General features: G+C 41.9%; 1 long non-coding RNA gene across 1 annotated transcript in view; it reads right to left on the bottom strand.

Annotated features, from left to right (window-relative positions):
• Positions 1–221: 221 nt before the first annotated feature.
• LOC145660001 (uncharacterized) overlaps positions 222–7,615 on the bottom strand; it is a 70,908-nt gene continuing 63,514 nt past the window's right edge. The window contains exons 2-3 of the long non-coding RNA XR_014126216.1: positions 807–905; positions 222–676 (exon numbers count right to left, since the gene is read on the bottom strand). This is a non-coding gene — a long non-coding RNA (uncharacterized LOC145660001). The remainder of the gene's footprint in view (positions 677–806; positions 906–7,615) is intronic.

Genomic DNA, 7,615 nt, shown 5'->3' with positions numbered 1-7,615 from the left:
GTCAGTGAACTGCACTCTACACACATTCTGCTGTCAAACTGCACCACACACACCTTCATGATGTGTGTGGTTATCAGTGGGTGTAAACAGAAACCACAACTCTCTGTCCTGCTTTGGCTCTTTATTTATGAAACAACAATAGATACACAGTGGAAGTGATGCGTACAGCCAACAGTTTGGCATTTGACTTTAAAAGGCATGATTAAGAACATAAAAAAATATGCTGCTATTTAAAATTCAAATATCAAAAAATCCTTCAATAGAAATACACACATAAAATGCAGAAAAAAATATTCTTTGGGAAAAATATGATAATGTAATAATAAAACGCAATACATTTTTTACAGACGCAATACATTTTTTACAGACAAGCAAAAATGATGCTTGTTGGAGTCAGAATTTAGTTCTAGATTGTCCTGCCCCTACAAGTCCTACTTTATGCTAGTATCTAATTAGCAATTAGCAAGTAATTAGCACCGGTTCCTCTCTACCGGACCGAACCACAACGCAGATTTCAGTGCCACTTAACGCTGATCAGATGTGTGTGGCAGGTCTGTTAAACAGGTGTGTAGGTCTGTAGCTGGTCTGTTGATTTCTCTTGGTTTTCTTCTCTACTGCAGACTAGCTGTTCCATCTCCACCAGCAGTGTTATAGTGAACTCTGCTCATTTCTGACACTGAAGCAGGTCACATGAACAAGAACAACTCAGTTCATTCAGGATCTGACTCTGCACATGGTAAAATGGATGTTAATGGACACAATGAGAAAACAATCTGATTATAACAGCTTGCTAATGAAATTTTTACCTTTGTTTCTCTTGGTGTAATAAACCACAGCCACGATAATGTGGAGGAAGATCACAGTGACCAAAGCAAAGGGGATGTAGGGCAGAGTCTGAGGAGAGACTTTAACAACACAACAAACACTGACCCCAGTCTCACACAGCAGCAGAATACATTTATTTAACACAGCTGTGAACTGTTTACTCTTCCAAACACTCCCTCTTAAACGAAATGTTAAACTAAATGTCGTTTACTACTATTATTATTAATAGTAGTAGTATTCGTAGTAGTAGTATATAGTGGGGAATCATTTTATGGAGTTGATGGGAGAATATTATTAAACAAATGCATCTTAAATTCAGTGGTAGTTGATGAACAGAATGAATGTGGGGCCTCTGCAAGAATAGAAAATATGATGAGTTGAAAGTACTGAAGGTTCTGTGCTTTCATGCATTTTACATGTTTAAATTTATATTTTGTACTACAAAACTGATGTATGTACAGTTTGTAAAAGCAAAAGTCTTCGGTTCACAGTGTTACTGGTGGTTAATAGGATGGCTAAGTGTGAGGTTACAGGTTCTGTAGGTGCAGTGTGTCCTTCAGTCATTTTCTGTGAGTGAATGAAATAGGGACTGCTGGGTCAAGTCCTCATGGAGTGGATTAGTCTTCACCTGAGCAGAATAGCTGTCCCGGGGGGGGGTCTCTCTCTCTCTCTCTCTCTCGCTCTCTGAGAGAGACTGACACGACTTTTCATTGTTACCCTACCTATCCCAGTGTCTGCCTTTGTCTGTCCCCATTCATGTCTTTGTAACTGTCCCAATCCCAGCTGTGGTTCGGGTTCCTGTTATCCCGTATCCCGTGCTCCTACTCTCAGCCGGGCTCCCGTCCATCCCGCTGCCCAAGCTGGAACCCAGTCGTCTCCTGTCCAGCCTGCTGTCAGGTCTCTGGTTGTGGTACAAAGTCCTGTTTCCACCCCTCACCCGATGGACTTTCCCCTTTTTTTTTTTCCTCCTTTCCCACCTGTCCTTGTCCAGGTTCTCCAGACCCTGCTGTGTGACGCCGGGCTCGGGCTCCCTTGTCAACTGTTATGCACGTCAGGAGCCCCGTGTTAAGGAGGGTGTGGGTGCTACTGTAACACCCCTCACCACCATCACACAGGAGCCCCGTGTTAAGGGGGGTGTGGGTGCTACTGTAACACCCCTCACCACCATCACACAGGAGCCCCGTGTTAAGGGGGGTGTGGGTGCTACTGTAACACCCCTCACCACCATCACACAGGAGCCCCGTGTTAAGGGGGGTGTGGGTGCTACTGTAACACCCCTCACCACCATCACACAGGAGCCCCGTGTTAAGGAGGGTGTGGGTGCTACTGTAACACCCCTCACCACCATCACACAGGAGCCCCGTGTTAAGGGGGGTGTGGGTGCTACTGTAACACCCCTCACCACCATCACACAGGAGCCCCGTGTAAGGGGGGTGTGGGTGCTACTGTAACACCTCTCACCACCATCACACAGGAGCCCCGTGTTAAGGGGGGTGTGGGTGCTACTGTAACACCTCTCACCACCATCCTCCTCCCCATGTGCTCCTTTGTTTGTTTTTGTTCCTCCACATGCTTTGTGTTGTTCATGCCCTCACACAGGAGTCCTGTGTTTCCCCTTTCACTTACCCCCGTCACCTGGGTCTAGTCTCACCCTCATTATTTACCCTATAAAGCCCAATCCTGTACAACCACTAATGTCAGTTATTTTGCCTTAATCGCTTGTATTACCTTGTGTATGCAACATTAGCACAGTACGTTCATATGTGCTTTCATTTTCATTAAAAAAAAAAACAAAAAAAAAAAAAAAACGCATCAAACCAGGCTAACTCACGCTTGCATCCTGCCCCACACTCGTTAAACCAATGTGTGTTACCTCCATTAGTAGATGATGGACTGAATGTCTTATAACCTTTTGGAGACATCATTGTAGTAGTAGGTTTAGTTGAAGCTGTTGGACTTGATGTGTCAGTGTCCATTGGAGGAGGATTTACAGGTTTATATGGAGCCTCTGCAAGAATAGAAAAGTGTGATCAGTTATAAGTAATGAGGGTTCAGGGCTGTTATGTATTTAACATGTTTAGATTTTGTACTACAGAACTGATGTATGTACAGTTTGGCCAAGCAGACGTGTTCAGTTCTCTGTGTGTCAGTGGTGGTGATACGTTGACTAAGTCTGAAGCTGCAGGGCTCTGTAGGTGCAGTGTGTCCTTCAGTCATTTTCTGAATGAATGAATTAGGGACTTCTGAGTCAAGTCTCTCTCTCTCTCTCTCTCTCTCTCTCTCTCTCTCTCTCTCTCTCTCTCTCTCTCTCTCTCTCTCTCTCTCTCTCTCTCTCTCTCTCTCTCTCTCTCTCTCTCTCTCTCTCTCTCAGTGCATTTCAGTTCAGTAAGCTTTACTGGCGTGACCATATACCACTATAGTATTGTATTATTGCCAAAGCAGCGTTATAACATGAACATTACACAACATTACAACCTTTGCAATTATGGAAATTAAGAATTCTGTTATGATAAAGAACTTGAAGAGAAACTGTAATTGGTCTGAAATAATAATAATTGGAAGAAGTAAAAGGGAAGAAGTGAAAAGAAAGATAAATAAATTAATAAGGATGTAAAATAATAAATAGTTAATAATAATAAATAGTTAGGTAACTTTTATAAACTGTGTGTGTATGCGTGTGTGTGTGTGTGTGTGTGTGTGTGTGTGTGTGTGTGTGTGTGTGTGTATGCGTGTGTGTGTGTGTGTGTGTGTGTGTTTGGGTGGGTTAATCACTGTCCCTCATCTTATGGCAGGCAGATATGCATCACCCAGCTAAAGTGCTGCTTTCCTTCTTTTCGCCCAGTAGGATGGGCAGTTTCAGTGTTAGACAGACACTTAAAGTTGGGGTGGATCGTCTCAGATTTTGTAAAGTAAATTTGCCGTATTTGGATGAATTTTTCACATTCAGTGAGGAAGTGCAGCTCTGTCTCTACAGTGTCATATTTACATTGCTGACAGAGTCTCTGTTCTCTGGGCAGCCATGACATTTATATCGGCTGGTCTGGACGGCCAGGCTGTGTTCTCTGAGTCTGGACTTTGTCAACGTGGTTCTGTGTTTAATGTCAGTCACTGTGTACAGGTCGTCTGCTACAGTGTACTGACGTTTTAGGGCCAGATAACGCTGCATTTTGCTTTGTGCTTGTGTTTGTGTTCCAGTGGGTGATGTAGTTTAGTTTGTGAAGTGTAATAATTTGGTTTGGTCTGATTGTACTTCGGACTGGTCCTGATGTGTTAGTGTTAGTGTGTGTTAATGAACAGCACCAGCTGTGAGAGGAGACTCTTCTCTGCTCTTATTTTTCTTTTTTTCTTTTTCTTTCTATCTCTCCCTCTCCCCCTCCCTCCTTTTCTCTCTCTCCCCCTCCCTCCTTCACTCTCCATTTATCCCTTTCTCTCTCTCTCTCTCTCTTTTTGGGAGTGAATGAATTAGGGGCTCCTGGGTCGAGTCTCTTCCTCTCTCCCTCCTTCACTCCCTCCCTCCCACCCTCCCTCTTTCTCTCCTCCTCTCTCTCTCTCCCTCTTTCTCTTTCTCCCCCTCTCTCTAGAGCAAATGAGAACAGTAGTAACTAAATAAGGAAACTAAACAAGTCGTGTGTAATATGGGTATACAACTGACTAGAACCTAAACAGGACAGAAGACGAGAGTCATTAACTACAGGCATGAAATACAAATACAAACAGAAGATGTAACTAGAAACAGACAGAAGTAGAACTGCAGATCCTGCTGCTGGATAGATTTTTTGTTTTATGTAGTACAGTAGTTATTGATACAGACCAGTCGCTATATGCAGTACGGCCCACCGCCTGCAGTTGAAGTGATTTTTTGTTTTGTAACCACGCCCCCATGATGGCACACACCTGCCCCTGGTTTAATGTTGTGTGTTTGTGTGTAGTTAAACCCCTGTTGGTGTGTGCATTAGTGTTAGTCATTGTTTGTGTTGCTAGTCCTACGTGTATTCATTTTAAACGTATATGTTTGTGTTGCTGTCGATAGTGTTCCTGCAGTGTTACGTGTATTCGTATTATCCGTTTATGTTGTGTGAGTGCCGTCGTCGTAAGCGTTAAGTATCAATAAATGTCTGTCAAAGTCGAGGGAGTCTGTGCGTCCTGCTCCGCGCCCTGCGGCACTCCAGCTGTTACAGCAATCAAGTGGCACATACAACAAATGCTACAGATTCTTGAAGTGCTGATGTTTGTTCAGTTTTCCACCTGATCTCACTGAGTTTGTCTGTGTGTCTAGTGAGGGGTCTGGTGTTGTCTGTACAGGCAAAGGTCTGAGTAACAGAAATGATCCAGTTAGATTCCCATTCTAATTAGATTTCCATTCCCATCATGTATGAAGACTTAAGCGTCGGTCACATCTAACTGCCACCTCGCTCATGTTTTCACATGGGTGGAGCAAAATGAGGGGATTATGGGCGGTCTTGGTATCGTGTAATTTTGGGGAACGTAGTCCTTCAGAAAACAGCTAACACTACTTGTGACATTGTTTTAATAATTAGTATAAGAATAGCAGCTGCTTTTCTTTCAGAAAGAAGCAAGTAAAGCTCTTGCCCCTTCAAGTGAATGAGGTTTTTCACCAGGCAGATTTTTCTCGTGTTCGATGTGAAAGATTATTTATACTGCAGATTTAGTGTCTGATGCTGCCTTTAAATTGAACCTAAATAAGATGCCTTAGCAGGCAGCATATGTCAGAGGGAGAACAGTGATCACACATTTATTCAACAGTCTGGATCTGGAAGCATATTGGTCAGTATTTCCATAGACATTCCAGAAAATTCTAATTTAAAGCCTCAACCCAACCAGCTACAAAATTAAGATAAAAAAAGAGCAAAATTACAAGACTTTATACATAAATGCTTCATGAACTACAAATTCCATAATGCCCTCATACAGGTAGCTGAGATATGTGTACACTGAGAGAGACTGAGCTACAACATCATTTGTCATGGCATACTATGTCATTTCAAGCAAGAAAATCATAACATATTTATACGTGTACGCCAAATTCTCAACTATGAAGTCTTGTTCTTGTTTGCCACCAACTGCTGTGGTCATCTGTCGTCTCTTGCAAAGATATTGTTATTCATCAATTGTTATTCAGGACAGTAAATCACTCTACCAGCTGTGGGTTCCTCTCGGATGTGGTATGACAGGGATGCTGCTTGTATGTGGTCACTCTTTGATTAGTCAGTGTTGGACAAACTCGGCTGTTGATCAATCAAGATCAGACTAAAGAAATTCTGAACTATATGGAGTTAATGCTGGAGCAGAGCTGAGAGTGGAGCTGGAGCAGAGTTGGTGGACTGAAGACGTACATTTGGATAAATCTCTCCCTTGGGCTTGTGCTCTCTCTCTCTCCCTCTCTCTCTCTGTCGTGCTCTCTCTCAGTCACATTCTCTTTCTGTCTCTCCTTCTCTCTCTCTTTTTTCTGCCTGGAAGCCCCAGCAGACATGCTCTCCTGTTCCTGGTCACCCACTTCACCTTCTTTAACTCTTTGCTACATTGAACTCATGAAGCTTGGCTCTCCGTGTAATATTTGTAATGAGACTTATGGAGTCCAGATGCTCATAGTTGATGTTAATCACTGTTAATTTATTAAGAGAGAGGAAATCCAAAGGTGTAGTCAAAATTCTCTGCACTGGTGGATTGAGGCTGAGTGAAGAGCCAGCTATATTTTTCTATATATTCAGAGTGCTGACACCAGTTTCCTGTAAAGTATCCAATCTCTGCACTGTAAGTTTAGTAGATCAAATCCTAGGTTAGGCTAACAGAACCGCTGACAAAGCAGGATGTATTAAGACTGAGGAATTTTAGAAAGGTGGTTATGCATATTCTCATAACACATGCTAGACAATGCAGTATAGCATTCTCTTCAGAATATAAATTGTAATTACAGGCATAATTTGGAATCAGATACATTTTGTAGTTTTATGTGCATTAAACCTTTGCCTGCACCTCTGCCATTGGTTGTAGGTAAGTGGGACAGGGGTAAATAATTACAGTGACAGAAGCTCCAAATATGTCACTTGTAATGTCAAGCTGACATCAACATTGACTAAATCAACTTTTATGACTGTTTGTTTATGCCCATTTGCAACTTGTCATAGCAAAGCCTTGCTTCTTATTTTAGATGTTTTAAATCAAAAATCTAAAATAAGAACACATTAGTGATTTTGATCCAGCTGGTCCACCAACATTAATGAGCTGCACACTGTGCAGTTTTCAGAACGATAATGTAACGCAGAGGCAGACAGGACTTGACGCACATGTGTAAACGAAAGTTCTTCATTTGCAAAACAGGTAGACACAACGGCAAAATTAACAAATTGATGCAAACTAAGCACTGACTAAATGGAACACCAAAAGGAGAAAAATTATACAGGAACTGTGCAGAAACAATAAAATTGTGATGTAACATTTGATACTAAGACATCGAAGCTTGTATCACACTGTGTACTGAAGCTTGTATCAGTTACTATTACCACTAAAGTTAATATTACCATTAATAGTACCACTAAAGTTACTAACAACACGTGACTAATGACGGTCGAAGCTTTAGACATCACTGAAGCACAGGATGAGGGTGAGACTGTTTCATAAGTTTGGCACTGTCCTATAACTTGGAAGCTTTTTCTTTCTACTAAAAAAAAATGGAAATGCTAATTATAGAAGTCAAAAGTGAGAGTAAACGTTTCATAACGCCAACCTGTTGTCTTTTACATAAAAGGGAAACAATGATTTTAGACAAATA

Source organism: Electrophorus electricus, chromosome 2 (assembly GCF_041902795.1).
Source record: "Electrophorus electricus isolate QZ-2024a chromosome 2, ASM4190279v1, whole genome shotgun sequence".
NCBI lineage: Eukaryota > Metazoa > Chordata > Actinopteri > Gymnotiformes > Gymnotidae > Electrophorus > Electrophorus electricus.
The sequence above is the reverse complement of the archived record's forward strand: the minus strand, read 5'-3'. Positions and strand labels throughout refer to the sequence as shown.